Source organism: Ambystoma mexicanum, chromosome 3p, assembly GCF_040938575.1.
Source record: "Ambystoma mexicanum isolate Mex_15411 chromosome 3p, UKY_AmexF1_1, whole genome shotgun sequence".
Taxonomy (NCBI): domain Eukaryota; kingdom Metazoa; phylum Chordata; class Amphibia; order Caudata; family Ambystomatidae; genus Ambystoma; species Ambystoma mexicanum.
The window spans coordinates 718,394,992-718,413,057 of NC_090925.1; the positions used below are offsets into that span (position 1 = coordinate 718,394,992).

At 43.5% G+C, this 18,066-nt stretch overlaps 1 protein-coding gene across 7 annotated transcripts in view; it reads left to right on the forward strand.

Moving 5' to 3' along the window:
- The first annotated feature begins 5,348 nt into the window (after nt 1-5,348).
- The window catches only part of LOC138580772 (C-terminal-binding protein 2), a 313,871-nt gene continuing 301,153 nt past the window's right edge, over nt 5,349-18,066 (forward strand). For 2 of the 7 annotated variants that reach the window (XM_069651581.1, XM_069651585.1), the window contains exon 1: nt 5,565-5,657. The gene's annotated coding sequence lies outside the window, so the exon portion shown is untranslated. Of the gene's footprint in view, nt 5,537-5,564; nt 5,658-5,712; nt 5,744-18,066 lie in introns of those variants that run through there. The other 5 variants (XM_069651582.1, XM_069651586.1, XM_069651580.1 and 2 more) reach the window with 4 other exon arrangements.

Here is an 18,066-nt window from a genome sequence, read left to right on the forward strand (position 1 = left end):
AGGATGGGAAGACCAAGCGAAGTTAAAAATCAAACTCAGTTCTGGGAGGGAAGAGCCTGTCTCAATTGTATTGTCTAGCGGAAGATACTAATAAGTATGTACAGGGTAAGAAAAAATAAATGTTTCCCAGAGTGTTCAGTGATAGCATTGGAAAGCTTAAGGGATACTCACACAAGATTGAGCTTAAGCTGGACACTAAACCCATGTCACATACCGTGAGACATATACCCATTGCTTTGAGAGAAGAAGTGAAACAAGAGCTGGGTATGCTCAAGAGGAAAGGTGTGATTGAGGAAGTGGATGCTTCGGAGTGGATTTTTCCGATAGTCCGGGCAAGGAAGGCGAATGCTAAAGCGAGAATTTGCATGGATCTCAGAGAATTCAATTAGGTAATTGTTGTAGAAAAATATCCCTTATCTGTGGAGATGTTAAACGTGGTAGGAGATGCAAACATGTTTTCCACAATTGACTTATCAGCGGCGTATCACCAGATACAGTTACACGCTGAATCAAGGAGCTATGCTATATTCATCATGCTTTTTTGGTTTATATTGTTACCTACGCATGCCATTTGGTTTAGTGTCAGCGGTTCCAAAGAGTAATGACACATCTGTTAGATGACATACCAGGTGTACAGGTGTTCCAAGATGACATCTTGGCATATGGGCTGGGTGAAGGAGAACACAGTGAAAGGTTATGCAAAGTTTCTGAGAGACTAGAGGAAAAAGGTTTGACAGTGGAGTACAGTAAGTGTACATTTGGCAAAAATGAGGTGGGCTATTTAGGGCACACTTTATCCACAGGAGGTTATAAACTCTGATTTAAGGCTATGGAGGCAATTGAGAAAGCACCGTACCCGTGCAATATGGAAGAGTTGCATTCATTTTGGGGTTTAGCTGAATATTATAACAAGTTAATTGAGAAAGTTGCTGTAATTACACACCCATTGAGAGAGCTCATGAAGACGCAAAGTTTGAGTGGACAGACAAACATAAGGATGCAGTGAATTGTGTAAAGAAATGAATACGTGAAGCTCCTTTCCTGGGAGGTTTTGTTCAGGGCAGAACATCGATAATTACTGTGTATGCCAGCTGCAAGGGTCTGGATACAGTGTTATTGCACAGGGATGGACAACCAGAGAAAGTTGTAATGTTTGCATCCAGAGCAGTAACAGATACTGAGACAAGATACTTAGTAATTGAGAGGGAGTTGTTAGCATGCAGTTGAGGTGCAGAACATTACAGACAGTATTTATGGGGTGACAAGTTTTTGAAAACAACTGACCAGAAACCGTTAGTGGAAGTTTTGACAGTCAGTGGCATGACCAGGGCTAAGAATTGCACGTTTGAGTTTGAGACTGATGGAATACAATTGTGAGGTGGAATATTTGCCAGGCAAGAGGAATTGTATTGCAGATGTTTTATCTCACGTGCCAAGAAAGGATAATGTGTCAAAGGAGGAGTTAAATGAAGTTGAGAAGCAAGTGTGTGGTGTAACAATTTCTTTGAATGAAGAAGAATGGGAGATGCAAGTCAAGGAGGATGGTTTGTTGAGCATGGTGAAGGAATGGATTGGAAGGAGTTGGCCGGAAAAGGAACACAGAGGAAAGAATTGTGGGTTACTACATGGTAAAGGATGAATTGTCCCTTGAAGGCGATTAGATTTTGAGAGGTTCATGGGAGTTGCCCTCAGAGAAAATTAGGTGCAGATGGGTCAAATGGCACATGAAGGTCCTCCAGGAATCACTGTGACTAAGAAGAAAGTGAGGGAAAAATGTTGGTGGGCAACAAAGAATATTCAAATCGAGAGAATTCTGAACAATGTGTGCCATGCAGCAATTGTGATAAGAATATAACTGGAAGGTTACTGTTGACACCTATTCCGGTTTCAAAAGGACTATGGCTGGAATTGAGTATTGACATTTTGAGTCCATATGAAGGTTTAGGACCTGGTGATCGCGTTCTGATTGTGATTACTGATAGGTACACATGTTGCCCAGAAGTGGCGATTGTGAACAGAGTAACATCAAAGAAAGTGATAGAGGTTTTGGAAAAGATTTTTAGAAAGGAATGTGTGCAAATGGTCCTTAATTTGATTCCAGAGAAACAAGAGTTTGCTGCAAAAATGGGTTTTCGTTGGAAGCATTCATCAGTTTATGACTCGGAAACAAATGGCATGGAGGAAAGACTGATTAGAATGGTGAGAATGTATACAGCTTGCTTTAGCCAACTGTCTTTATTGGAAGGATTGTTTAGGTGATTTGTTATGGAGTATAAGAGTGACACCACACAATGCCACGGGTATGTCGCCTTTCCGTTTTATGAGGGGCAGAGAGCCCAACAGTAAATTCTCCCCTTCGTGGGTGAATCAGAGATTGGGTATTAAGAGTGTCAGTGATGGTTTTGTGGCAGAAAGGATGATGGAAATGCAGAGGAAGAACAAGGAGTATCACGACAAAAGTTTCAAAGGTAGCATTAAAAAGAGAGGTAAGGCAAAATAAACTTATTTGGTGATTTTGAGTGAGGAAGGGCAGAGACAGTAGTAAAGGTTTGTCTGAGTTTTCTGGTCCTATGAAAGTGGTGCAACGTTTTAGAAGGGCTGTTAAGGTGAAGGACAGCACAGTCTGGAATCTTGGCAGAGTTGTTAAATGTGGGAATGGAGAAGTAGTATTTTTTTATTTTTTCGGGGGAGGAGGTGTAGTATGTAGTCAGCTGAAGCCTGGTGTAGAATGCATGCATAGAATGCGAGGTGTCTTATCTAATGTGGAACGGGATAAGAATGTTATGGTTTAAGTGGGGATAGTTTAGCGAGCAGTTGTTACTGCTGCTGGAGGCTGACGGAGTGGTGTCTTCTACTTTACCACTTAAGGATAAACCAGACTGAGTATGTCTCCACTCACTCATTTCTCTACTGTTTATTTGTGTTATATTGTACTTTTATGGCTTTACAGCCGAAATAAAAGTTATAATGAATGAAAATCATCCCTGCGTTACTTTCTGTCATACATCTCAATTCACCCTAATTTGGCAGGTATTACCAGCTATTACGTAATGTTCACCCTCCCAACATTGACATCCTCGCTCCAGCCTTCGCTGACTTCTGCAACCACTCTTTCGCCTCCGGAACCTTCCCCTCCTCCCTGAAGCACACTCTTGTGCACCCTCTTCTCAAGAAACCCTCAGCCAACCATTCCCTTCCGGCTAATTATCGCCTGATCGCTATCACTCCTTTCCTGGGCAAGCTCTTGGAAAAGCCGGCGATTACCCAGCTTAATCTTTACACTGAATCTGTTGGTTGTCAACATGACCATCAGTCTAGCTTCAGAGCAGCCAGAAGCACAGAATCTGCTCTCCTGAACATCCGTGAAGACCTGCTCTCTAACCTTGATTGTAATCTCCCTTCTGGCCTCCTTCTACTTGATCTCTCTTCTGCCTTTGACACAGTCAACCATGCCATCCTGCTCAACCGCCTCTGGGATAACCTGGGTATCACTGATCAAGTTCTGGCCTGGCTCACTTATTTCCTTTCTGACTGACCCTCCCAGGCCCAACTTGGATCCTTCCTCTCCTCTATCTCTCCACCTGTGGTGTTCCACAGGGGTCTAACTTTATCCCTGGTTCTTCAACCAATACCTGGCCCCTCTCGCCCACCACATTGCTGCTATCTGCTTCAACTTCCAGTGCTATGCGGATGACACCCAACTCGCTTTCAGGCTCCCCTCTGCCGCCTCTTCTTCTCTCATGCCAGATTGTCTATCCTCAATCCAGGAGAGTTGTGCCACCAATGATCTCTACCTGAATGGCAGTAAAACGGAGATCCTCCTCATCAGCACCCCTCTTTCCCGCTACTCTCTGGCCAGCCTCCCTTGGCCCTCTTCCAGCTCCAACCTGTGAGGCTAAGAACCTCGGGTTATCTTCAATTCCACACTCTCCTTCCCTTCTCAAATTTCTGACGTCTCTAAGAAGTCAAATCACCAACTGCACCTCCTCAGCGGTATTCTTCCTTTGCTTTCCTTCCCCCAGAAGTTTGCTGTCTCCAGAGCTCTGTTCTCTCAAGGCTACTGTAACAGCCTCTTTTTAAATCTGTCTGCCTCTACTCTCCGTCCTCTGCAACTCATCCAGAACAGGACTGCGAGACTTGTCCTTGGCCTCAAGCCCAGGGATCGTATCTCTCCAGCACTGAAATCTCTCCATTGGCTCCCAGTGGCTGCAAGCATCAAGTTCAAGACCCTTTGCCTTGTCCACAAGGCCTTCTGGGGCCTGGGACCAAATTATCTCCAGCTTTCTCTCCTGAAGTATCTTTCTTCTTGAGCTCTTCGCTCCTCCACCTCCTTGAGGGCCAGTCGCTTTTCCATGCAACGAGTTGGGGCAGATCTCTCTCTTCGGTGGCGCCTCCCTCTGGAACAGCCTCCCTGTCTCTCTGAAACTTGACCAGAACTATCTCCAGTTCTGGAAGCGCAAGACTTTCCTCTTTGCTTCTGCCTTTTCTCTTCCCTGCTGATCTGTCTGAAACTGCACTGGTTACTTGGCTACCCTCTGAACCTCAGGCCCAGGTTCCTGCCCTCCCAGTTGCACACCTCCACTGCCTCCTGGCAATCCTGCACTTGGGGCTTTATGTACAACCCTACAGTCCCCCTATCTGCACTTATCTAACACTTGTCTGCACTGCCACTGGATGGCCGCACTTATTGTTTTAGATGTTTTGATCATAACTCCCGCAATTGCTCCTCCTCTTCTAGCACTTTTCCCCTTCCCTCTCCCCTGCACTTATGCGATCTCAATGACAGTTGGCCTAGTAAGATCTTTGTCTTGTCCTCCCTTTGTTCCCCTCCCTTGCCTCGCGCTATAAATGTCATCATATTACGTAATGTTCACCCTCCCAACATTCCCACTGCTGCCCATAGTATTTAATAGGTTCACTCTCCTTGCAAACCGTTGATACCACTTGAAGAAAAAAAAATACAGTTTAGCCACCCAAAAACGGAATACTGATTTCGTTCTTCTTGGACCTTCGGCAGGATGAGTGTTGCATTTCATGATGATGACCCCGTCATATTCGCATTACCTTCTCAGGGCTGCCTGGGACAATTTTGTACATTTTACTTCTCGATACTGTTGCCTTCCTCCGTCGCGTTACTTTTACAGAGGACCTTCCAGGTTTCTCTCGAGCTGATGTCTTATCCACGCCTAAAGGTTCTCAGGCTTTTGCAGCATGCGCACGCGCAATCCGTATCCGTTGCCTGCTCCCACCCTTAGATGCCACACTTTCCCTCCTCTTTACTAGGTCGCCTAATCCCAGTACGCAGGCGTAGCCTTTAGCAAAAGTTATTGCCCCAGCCTCCTCTCTTCATTCGTTGCCCTTTTCACGCAGGCGCTGCCCAGCCGTGGCGCACGCGCACTTCTTTGAATTATGGCTTTAGTGTAGACCGGGGCCGCTCTAGCCTCTATATTTTTCTCGGTGCTTGACGTAGTGTTCGCCATAGGCGTCACTTCCTGTTACTAGACAGAAGGAGGGGAAAGAGAGAGCGCGGCCGGAGGTGAGGAGGAGGAGGAGGAGGGGCAAAGTACCGGGAAGGGGGGGGACAATGGATCTCCGGGGTGCAAGCTTGAGCGCCACCTCAATGTCCGTGGGGGCGTGAGACGGAAAATTCTGATTGGGTGGGTGCATGTATGCAAGAAAAGCTTAACAACGGGAATAGCCAAGAGGAGAAGACTATTTGATTGGCGACGAGCGTGGTGAGGATGTAAGGGCTTGAGGGGCACTTAATAGAATAGCAAGAGGGATGCTAGTAAGGGACGCGAGATATTAGGGCATCCTCGCTAGGTTGCCAAATAATCGGCAGAGCAACCGGGGTCTGTTAAAAGGGGAGCAATGTTGTGTGGGCAAGGCAATTGGCAGACCATAAGAAGGTACACGTTGTTAGGTAGTATTGGGTGTGGTGCAGTTAAAAGCGAACATACCGGGCATGGCATGTGGGAAAACGGGCACTATAGGAGCACTACGACAGTTCATAGAAGAGTGCTTCAGTTACAAGGTGGCACTGGGCCACACAATGTATGAGTACCACGATTTATGTATTTAATAGGGAGCATCTGCGGTGGTCTGTTTCGGGAAGGGCCTCTCTCCTGGGTCCAATGTTTAGTAGAGCACACTAGAAGAGGTGCTGCTAATATAGAACCATCGGAAAGGCTTCATAGATGGCTGTCAACCTCTCGCAGACAGAACATGTGTGAACACCGTGGAGCAAATATTATCCACATGGTGCACGGGCAGAAGATAACGGGGTTGAATGTAAAGTTTAAATCCACAACGAAGAACCCCGCGAAGGAAAGCTGGATTAAGTAATGTGATTATGAGGGTTGGGGGATGGGGGTCAAATCGGTGCCATACAAAGTTAAAGGAGAAGGCTGTGTAGGTTTGCGGGTCACCGTGTCAAATTTGCGTCAAGCTAGAGACGCTGTTGGGTGTGAGACATAGCGAAGTTAATACGGGAACTGTAGGGTAGCGAGACGGGCTATTGAAGAGGGTATACGATATGAGTGCAATAGGACGACGGTAGGGTACAGTGGGGCATGTGTTGGACGTAATAGTATTTATTACTTGTATGGGTAGGGTATTTTGAGGATGAGCAGATACACGGGTAACGTTGGCAGTTTGAGGAATAATATACAGTATTGAGTGTGGTGGTTTAATCCTGGAAGTGTTGGCGAGAAGTCAACGACGCAGGGCTTGGTCTGCCGGCAAGGAGTATACTTTTGATTTTTGGACGCTGCTGACTGGTTGGTTTGTCACATGTTGAAGATTATTGGAAGTTTAGGGTGCAGACCAGGACCGGTTTAGTAGTTACTCAATAGATCATAGACCCAGTATAATAAGGGGGTGTATAGCTGGTATACCGAATAAAGGGGTGTATAACTGGTATACCATGTGTTCGAGGTAGCATGTAATGTGGTCGTTATAGAGGTGTGGAACATGGTTGACTCAATTATGTTTTTGAATGCCAATATCTGTTACGTTCTTGGTTTTTGCATTTGCACAATGCTAGTGTCTTGCGTGAAATGTGGGGGGTGTGTATGCTCAAAATAAACGGATGAATATATGTGGTTGTGACCATTTTTCTGGGGGGGTGGGAGGGTGGTAGGTGGGTTTAACCTTACCACAAAACGAAAGTTATGCTGGAGTTCCGGGTTTTAACTCGGTAAAAGCTGCAGACCAGGTGTACTGTGTATGCTATTCGTCTTGCTTCATCTATAGGTTGTATGATCGTGAAACATTAGTCCAGTATTTGAAGCAATACTTAAAATTGTGATATTTCAGTGCAATCATTCAGTCATAGGAAACAGTGGCGGCATCGACCATTATTTTCAGAGTAAACCGGAGGATTATCTGCTTATGACCAAAGCCTCTTTCTGGCTCTCTTGGCAACTGGTCTAATCTTATAATCTTACTTATTTTGGAGAACACTTCCTTTCAATGCTCCTTCGTTTTTATTACTTACTCTTGTATAGTGAATGTGGTAACTCCCTGCAGTTCAGCACGAATGGATCGCAAGGACAGAGATGTATTCGTTAAGTGGCCTGTATTTGATTGGCAGTCTTTTTAGTACAATAGATACTTTTCTCAATGTGCACCCATGAACCTGTGTATACTTGACTCTCACTTTCAGGCCGTGTGCTTCATTTGGGGCTACCCATGTAAACTCGCCTGCAATAGCGAATTGGCAATGAACTGTTAAAAAAAAAAAAAACTTTTTGTAAACCTGTCAAGTATTCTTTGGACACCTTCCTGTGCTGATTTCGGGCAATAAATGTATACATGGGAACTAAATCCATTTATTTCTCCCACCCCTATCAACATTCCCATCAGGGTGGAGGAAAAGGCTTCCAGACAAGGCCACGAGGCTAACATGACGGGGGTCTCCAATGGCTATCACACCACCGCCTGCATACTGATGCTCACCTGCTTGATCATTTCACTTAATGAAATTCGCGTTTAATCCCCAGGCACCTTTAGCAAACGTACACCACACTGGAATGAAGCAAAGGTGGTTTGGGACACAAGCCCTCGCTTAGTACATGAGCAATAAGCAATTTCCCACTAAGGTACCAGGAATCTTTCATGTTGGACATGGCTATATGTAGGGTTAGGTAGGATGTCGCGACACTACTTACAAGCTTCCACTTCAGTAACCTTGACCCAAAGAGTTCACTAAATTGCAGGTTGTAATGTTTGTAACTTAAACATTACAAATTCTATGAATGTGATTGGGTTCTACATTTCGCAATTTCTATACCACCTTCAATCTTGTTACCACCCATGCCAGGTCTAGTTTACTCATAATTAACAGCTGATTAATGGGTATTGATATACATACCACTTATGTGAAAACATGGATTATAAAATTTACATTATAGTACTGCCTCAATATACCACTCTTTCCAAGATCCTGCGATTAACCACCGTGGGTTTACATACATGATTACTTTTTTTTTCTTTTATCCATGCAAGCCTTTAAGAGACATGTAGTTCATTTCAAGTTGCAAACTACGAACTGGGAATTGAGTCACTCGTCCCTTTCAGTTCTCAACATACACACAACCGAACATTTATTACTTGCAAAGTGTCCTTTATCACTAACTAGTGACCGCTGCAAATTTTGATCCCTTGTTCGGTTTACATTATGACTTTTCCCCCTACCACATTGTTTTTTGTGACCTGGTCTAATCTTGTGCTTCCATACTCGCCTGGATTTCTTTTTTTTTTTCTCTTCCTTGGTGCCAGTTGCTCCCCATCTGCGTACACGTTCTCCCCTCTTATTTTATTTGCCCATTTCTGTGCCTGTACTATTCAATCTGACTCCACTCCTTTGTGGTCCTGGGAAGGAAGCGGACTGGTAATCAGAGACACAGCAGAGTTGTCCTGACTGGGTAATGGGGCACTCAACCTGCAACCATTCGTCAGTCCCTATATGAGCATACTTTAGTATTTGGTTTCCAACAGGCAATACTAGTAAGCAAACAATGGTCCAATTACTAAACCTAGATTAGTTGACCGGTTTTTGGTAAATATTTCAAGTTGCAAGCTTTTAGCAAGGCATAAACAGCAACTTGCCATCTTATTGGCCACATGCGCCCAATTCCTTACTTGCCAAAAGTCAATTATCACTAACCAGTGGCTAGGGCACATATTGATGCCTGGAGTGGCTAGTCGTGAATTCACATTTTGAGGCCCGTTTGTCATCACTAGACTTTTAGTTAAGTGAAAACATATTTTCAAAGTATTTTTCTTGTAATTACATTTTTTTTTTGGAGCAATCTATTCGTACATGTCAAGCATTTTTCTATCATGTAGGATGTCACATCAGACGGTGCTTGCAATAGTCCCCTTCTAGGAAAGTGTGGTACTTGTGCTACAGGCCTGGACACATCACATCACGAGTAGTGCTGGTGGCATAAAGGTTCACAAATGCATCTCTAACTCATCTTTTTTCTTTGCTTGAAGCATGAGCTTGATTTAGGGAGTGAAATTGGAATATGTACCATTTATCTGGTGCCCTTGTTATGGGGATGGTTGCAAAACTAGACCTTTATCACTATTTGGGGATATTCCACAGGGTAACCCACAACCAGTAGACCTTTATTTTGCCAAGAAATGCAATTATGTGGTCGTTCACACAACCATGGGGGTCAGGTGGCCATGCTGCTCCTGTTTGACAACCCTCTTTCTTTCATCTGGTCTTGCTCTTCTTTTAGGTTTGACTTGGGTCCTTTCCTCCATCTCGCTCTCTACCTGTGGTGTTCCCCAACGGTCTAACCTTTCTCCCTGGCTGTTCAACCAGTACCTGGCACCTCTCGCCCACCACATTGTTGCTCTCTGCTCTAACTTTCAGTGCTATACGGATGACTCTGCTCGCTTTCAGGCTCCTATCTGCCGCCTCTTTTCCCTCGCATCACTGATTGCTTGTCTGCAATCCAGGAGTGGTGTGCTGCCATTTATCTCTGCCTTAATGCAGTAAGACTGAGATCCTCCTCATCAGCACACCTGCACCTTCCTTTCCTATTGGTCTCTGGATGGCCACTCTTGGCCCTCTTCCTGTGAGACTAAGAACCTCAGGGTCATCTTGGACTTTACACTCTCCTTCTCTCCTCACATCTGTCTCTAAGAAGTCAAACTACCAGCTGCACCTCCTCGGAGATATTCTTCCTTTTCTCACCTTTCCCCAGAAGTTCACTGTCTCCAGAGCTCTGGTTCCCTCCAGGCTGGACTACTACTGCAACAGCCTCTTTTAAATCTGCCTGCTTCTACTCTCTGTCCTTTACAACTCATCCAGAACAGGACTGCAAGACTTGTCCTTGGCCTCAAGCCCAGGGATCGTAGCTCACCAGCCCTGAAATCTCTCCGTTGGCTCACAGGATCAAGTTCAAGACCCTCTGCATTGTCCCCAAGGCCTTCTAGTGCCTGAGACCGAAATGCCTCCAACTCTCTTTGGAAATATCTTCCTACTAAAGCTCTAGGCTCCTCTACCGCCAACTCATTGAGGGTTAGTCGCTTCTCTAAGCAACAAGTTGGGGGCAGATTTCTCTCTTCGACTGGTACCTCCTTGTGGAACAGCCTCTCTACCTCTCTGAAACTTGAGGAGAACCATCTCTGCTTCTGGAAGCACCTCAAGACCTTCCTCTTTGCTTCTAACCTTCGCTTCCTCTCCCCTGCTGATCTCATGTCTGATGCTGCACTGGTTAGTTGCCCTCTGAATTTGGTCCCTGCCCGTCCAGCTGCACACCTGCACTGCTTCCTGGCGACACCTGCACTTGGGGTCTGTATCCTCAACCCTACAGTCCCCTGACCTGCACTTATTAGACATCTGTTGTCTGCACTTTTAACTCTTGCACTTGCCACCTATTGGCCGCACTACTTGTTTTATCCCGTGTCTGGCACTTGACCACGTTTCCCCTGCACTTGCGCAATCTCAATGTCACTAGTCCTAGTAAGATCGTTGTCTTTGTCCTCCCCTCAGTTTCCCTTCCCTCATCGCACCTTGAAACACTTAATAGGGGCGTTATAAATGCCATATATCATTTTGGAGACTTGATCTATCCCCAGTGAGGTCTTGCTGCTGTTATGTAAAATGCTTTTATACCTCCTGCATCTATTGTTAAAGAAAATAATTGATGCAATTGCGCTTTATATACACTAACGCAGTATTCCCGAATAGACTTGGTAAAGTGGCATGCCGCGCGCTTAACGACCTCTCCAGTAGTCTACTCAACCAGTCACTTGCAGTCCAAAAACTCTTAATCTTGTTAGCCCACCCAGGCCTAACTTCAAGGGTTTTCGTGTTTCCCATCTCTTCCCAGTGTGCTTAAAGCTTGGAAACAGATGCTTCGCTCTGGGAAGCGCATATGAAGGAAGGTCTGGCGTAGACAAGGTTATCCTGATCTGAAAACGAACCAAACCTCCCGTAATTCCCACAAGTTGTATTCATGCTTTATTCATGACTGCCCAGACTGTTAAATCACCCACCATCCACTTCAATGATGAAACCATAACCTGCATGTTTTTTTTTTTTACATTGGCTCCACAAACTGTTGCAACCAACAAACCACTTGGGTAGGCTACCACATAAGATCCAGCCAGGCATGGCCATTAATGGGTTTTCTTGTGTGTGCAGGTGTGCTAGTTCATCTGGGAAACCAACTTTAAAAATGGCAATCCCTTAATGGTTCTAATATGCAGATGGATTTTTCACAGGTACAGTGGTTTGTCTTAAAGGACAGTGATGGTCACTACTCGATAGAAGTGTTCAGAGTGTAAAAATAAACTGATCACAAGTTGTAGTTGCCATTATCGATATATAGTACTTTCTTATCTAGAAAGCTGTGTATTGAGGAATTTGCATTCATGACGGGTGTGGCAAGAGTGACTTCTGCCTGAATAGTAGCTTGAACTTTTTCACCATGCACATACCAGAAACTCTCCTGAGTACCACATGACTTTGTTTTTGCAAGCTACTGCTCTGTACCTATCTGAATATTTGCATTATACCCAAATCCAATACACAACCATCACTGTAGGCAACAGAAATGTGGACTGCAGTGTGTGCAGATGTTCATCCATGCCCACTGTTATACTTTAGTATGTGAGCTTAACCCCTCGAGGATATTTTTTGACATTGTTTATTTGTATTGGTTAATAAAGTAACCGTTTCAAAATTTGATTAGCAGTTTTTTAAATAGCATTTTTCTTGATTTTTGTTCTAATCTTTTTTGTCACCAAAAGTGTTGTGACCGAGACCTAATATGAGCAACAATACATCATTTTTGTGTACCACTGAATGTCTGTAAAATGTAAAGGGTAGCTGCATGAATCGACACAAATGGATACGTTTTCAGTGCAAGCCTCTGTGCAGTTGGTCTTGCACAGGGCAGTGTCTCGTATATTGTATGCTTGACCCATCATTTGGTGTGTTTTAAGTTTAGTAAATTTAAAACAAATGTTACAGGTAAAGTCATAGACTTAAGTATGTAGTAAGGTATTGCAGCAGGCATGGTAATTGTCAACTTCAAGAGGACAATGTCCTTTGCCTGTCGTTTGATATCGACTTTCATTATAGTGTTCAATACCACTTTTGGTGGAGGGCAGGCCTTTCAACTCCTCTCCAAGCCAGGGTAAACAAAGTGCAGCATTCAAGCCCTCCATGGCTTGAAGGTGGTATTTATTGCTAGGAGCCACCATTTGTGATCCAGATAATGTTCTGGTTTGGTTTAATGGAACCAGAATTTGTGCAATTCAGGTTTCCCTTAAAAAGAAATTACACATAGGTTTGCAATTGGAAATAACCATTTCTAGGACCTGAAGGTGAGCTATGAGGTGCACAGCTGAGTGGACAGGGAGAGTCGAGGTTTGGCACTCCAAAGAGATTGGGCCTGGGACAGGGTGGGCGGCTACTTGCAGATTCTGGATTGACCAACTCTCTCCCGCATATTTATATATATATATTATCAATCGTAGATCAAAGCAGGCTCTTGAGGGCAACTATAGTGTATATTGCAGTAGATCTATAGATGTACAGACTGGATCAAAGTCTTGATCACTACTTCGTGTAAAAATCTAGTTAGCTTTGTTTAGTCCCTCCGTAAGATGAAGGAAAGGAAGAGACTAAGAGCAGATGGCATAGAGGCAGAGAACTGGCCAAACCAGATGGGAATTTGTAACTTGTGTTCATCTCACTCTGAGGGTAGCTGGTATAAAGCAACAGGATAAGATGGAATGTCAGTTTGGGATCAGCTCTTGGGTTGAGCACCAGTTGTACAGATGCAGGGTACCAGGTTACAGAATTGTTTGCCATCAAAAGCATTTGGCAGTGACGTCATGTACGTGTTACTCGTCTATATGATGCATTTACTCCAACAATGAAATCTAGTGGAGACCGATTTAGATGCAGTAACCTAAACTTTACCGAAAAACAAGAAAATGCATTGTTTTACAGTAGCAGTAGTTTGATCGTGCATTATGCAGCAACTGTTAAGCAGGTAATTGCAGTACTGTCTTTTAAAATAAACAGTTAATCCGCACTGGTCTTTGTCAAAAAGGATATAGTTTGCTTAATAAAAGTATCATCCCTATTACTTCTGGTTGGCAATTATTTAAAAAAAACGAACTTTTCTCTTTTTGCCTAGCAATCTCACAAGGCCTTTGGCACTTTTGAGTTTCGAGGAGAGGATTACTGTTGCACTCTCCATTTGCACTTTCAGTGAATGGAGATCCCGGAGGTCAAGAGGAATGGACGATGAGGCAGGCTTTCATTGAGCAGGACAATTTAAATAGCTAGCTGCGCTACACAAGTGTCAATTTAGTAGCAGATCTACAGAATTGGGTATTTTATGCCTTTTATCTAAAACGATGGCCTAGAAACTAAAACGGCAATGTTAAGAGACATGCTCAACCAACTCCAGAAATTAATCCAATATACAGCGTCCACTCTGTACAAATTTACTAAAATACATTGGCCGTAGTTGAATTAAATCTGGATGTTCTGAAACCATGTAACGCGACAAACCTTCCTAACACTTAATTTCTTGTTTGTATTGGGTTGAATCAAAGCCTCATTAAGGACGCCAAGCCTTTTGCAGGGAATCTTTTTAAATAAGGGGACAAAAGCCAGTTTCTCATGTTCTGCCTTCAGTTGTTAATACATGGGATATCTGTGCATCTTTAAACCAAAGAAATTGGAATGTATAACTTTACACACAGCTGATTTCTCTATCAAAAAATGTCCTGTGACTCCAGTCTTTTAGGCACTTCTCATTACAGAAAACGGGAGGGTTCTGGGAGCATCTGTGCCGGTGTCAGTCGCGGGGAAGTCTCTAACAGATTTTTTTTTTTTTTAGCTCACTATCCCTTTCACAGCAGAGAAATATCCACAACATATCAGTCTTTGACCTGCCCAAGGGCAGTCAAACGCTGAAATGCTAGGCAATTCTCTTCTGAACAAGAGTATCAACAGCAACACCAGATGTGTTTCAGCCTGGCTGGGCCTCATCAGTGAAGTAGAGCTGCTCCGTATAGAATACACAACAAATAAGAAGCATTAAGACTGGTACCAATTTTTGCACAGCAACTAGTAATTTTTGGTGAGCCTTCCTGTCCTTGAATACAAGGACAGCAAATCATTTTCCATCGGTGTCCAGAATACTAATCGGACAGTAGTTTTTAGGTCCCAAACGGCTAAACTCTTTAAAATTGGTACAATGAGTTGTCTCCCATTCTTTGGCAGCTCGCACTGCAGCAGGATCTGTCTGACTAGATCATGTAGAACAGATGCCCATTGATCAGACTTAATGTGCATGTTTGTAAGAAGATTTGGCCGGCTGCATGGGAGGAACTAGCCTTCTGTATGCCCTGCACAATATTCTCCCTATCGAAGTCCACGTGCCATGATGCTTCATAAACTGTAGAGGGGACGCTAGGGCGTCAAGAGTTTACTTGTATAATTCATTAAAATAAACTTTGCAGGTTTCCTCTGGACTCTGATTTATTTGTAGGTCAATCTGGCTCACTTCCATCAAATGAATTGGGTCCCAAACATCTGCCTCCTTGATCATCACATTCAACATTTATTTTCCCCCATCGTGCTGAAGGGGAAAATCTGTAATGCCTGATCCCATTTCTATACCTTTGTTTGACACAAGTTACCCCTATTAATTGGGTCAACTTCAAACTTTATTGCTCTGATATACTTCCTATGGGCTAATTTCTCACTATGAACCAATTGTTCATAAAAATGTTTATGAATGGTTTTAAACTTGTTCTTTGTGTCCCTTCTATGAAACAATTGTGTATGCTCAACTTTAGTATGTATGCAATTGTGAAAATGATGGTATACCACTTCCATTTCTCGTCCCTGAGATCAAGGTCTCTCTGCAAACTCAATATTTTTCTTATTGGTTTCCCTCAACCTTATTCTAGAGCCAGATCAATTTATAGGAAGGCCAATAGGCCTTCCTTTCCCAGCCGACGGGAGAGATTTGAGAAACACAAGAGAGCATGCCATGATCACATACCTTTGAAGGGTAGACTGCTATATTTCTATATTAATCAAAGGGACGGTGATACAAAGATGTAATCTAAAATGGAATAGGCAGAGCCTCTATTCCATGTGTAGCTCAGGCCTATTTTCTCCTTCACCCCCACCCTGTGAGAAACCTGAGGGTGTCCTTGCATCTACTTCCCTTTGATCCTCTGCATGTGGTGGCCAGGGAAAGGCCATCGCTATGAGATCCTGACCATGGGAGCAGAGAAGCGGGGGAAGATCAACTGAGTGGAGGGTTGGGACGGGGAATGACACATCCTCAGGCAAGATACAGTATTTCCCTCTTCCAAACCATGATAAACCCATAGTTCCGAAAGCCTTCGTAGATTACCCCATTTTTTTCACTCTGAATAACATCAGGAGAAAAGATAAGCCATGAAGAGCCAGGAGGGGGAGAAAGTGGGGGGTACCCTTGGGTGAGACATGGCATCCCCCCTTTTTCTAGTGACCACCAACCCATGGGCTATAGTCGGCTCCCCTAATTTCTCCACCATTGACACTTGACAGTAGTAGGATGAAGAAGAGGCAACTAAGAGCAATGAAGACTAGGCTCTTATCACTCTACTACTGGGATGAGGAAAATGCCTACTAAGAGTAATGGTCGGGCATGTCCCTTTTAATTGTGGGTAGGCAAGGCTGAACAATCATTCACACCTGCAGTCTGTTAAAGGACTGCAGATGTATAAATGCAGCCTGACCCAGTGGGAAGGGGGATGGCAAAGACCAGGAGGCCAGTGCAGGAAACGGAGGACCCTCCAACCCGGTGTGGGTACTCCCTGGAGTAGAGTGGGAAAGGTGAAGTGAGCTGTGCTGGAAGACTGTGCCTTTCCTTTCAATTGAACCACCCCAGGAGTGTCTTGAGGGTCAGGAACTGGAGCCCAAACTAAAGAAAGAAGGGTGTCTGATCCGTGCTGTAGGATCAACTTGCAAACTGACCAGTGAGTTTCTGGTAATGGAGAAATTGTTTGTGTGTTAGGTCACGTATGCAGAGTTCAAAGGTCTTTGACCATTGATTGGCTCAATTAAAGGGAAACTAACAACTATACTTCTTAATGATTTAGCAGAAGGAAATACTTAGTATCCGAGTGATTGTGTGTGGCAAGAAACATGTTTTCAAAGGTATCTAAGCATTTCATTATTTAAAGTGAAACTGACAAGTACTGAATTGCAAAATGAAGGGAAAGGAACGCTAAGCTAAAGATATTCATTATTGAATACTGAATTGAATTAACACTTTAAAATTAACCAGATGATGAAAGCCAATAAGAGGAGAGGAAGTTTAAATCCATGCAAACCACCCTACCTTTTAGGGCTAAAATGAATATAATCATAAAGCAACCACAGTATGCTGAAATATGATGTAAAAGGAACAGGCATCCAAAAGATACCAAGGGTCTTTAAAAAAAAACATCCTAATTATTTTTTTATTTTTTTCCTTTCCAACACGTGAAAGTTACTAAATTATCCAAACTGTTAACTTTTAGCTAAATTGTACAAGGCAAAGGCATTTTGTGTTTCCATTTGAAGTGTGGCACTTGGGAAGTGCACTGTTGGAGGGTGGGAGGGAGTGTGGGGGGGTTCTTTTGGAGCAATTTCTGGATTTAGTGGTATTTTCTTACTGTAATATATTGGCAGTAAACTGTTCTTACTATTAGAGTTCATTATTACCCTATTTTGATATATTGTTACCTTTCTATTAGCAGTAATTTAGTGGTCTTATTTTTGGTGGCATTTTTAGAATTGCCTTATTTTTGTGTTATAGTGATGAGCATGATACTATCGCCCCATTATAGAACAAACTTTCCCTCATTGTAATTGTGACCCGCCTTTGGCTGTCTGCAGGTACTCTGTGGACTTAGCACCTTTAGGGAACCCAGTGAGTTTATTCAGAATGCCACTTATTGTATGTAACCCATGTTACTGACTTATGTACATTCAGTAACCTATGTGCTCTGAAGCACTGCTTTCTCTTCACAGCATACAGAGAAAAGCTTATTCAAAACCCATCCACACGCCTTCCTACCTTGTAGAAAAATATATATATATGCTCTTCCTTGTTTACTACTTTTAGCACTGGTGACAAAATGGCAAATGCTTTAGCGCTCCAGCATGAACATCAAACCCTTATAATTTCCCTTTCCCTTGAAGAATGACGAATAGACGCATGAAATGAAGCACAACAGAAAAACCAATATACTTTCAGTACACAATCATAACCAGGTTCCATTATGCGATGTTAAAATCATTTGCTCTTAACATGTTTGACACGGCATCAAGCCTACAAAAGATGAGAGAAGAAAAAAGAACGGAAACAAGCACTATGCAATCTCAACTATGCAGAGAGAAATCTGACACGTTTTATATCAGAAATACATAATTTCTTGTTATAACCTCAGCACCCTAAACTAATCTAATTACATGTCAGCCACCCACGTACACACTTAACTTCACTCATCCAGGCAGGCGAAGTTTAAAGC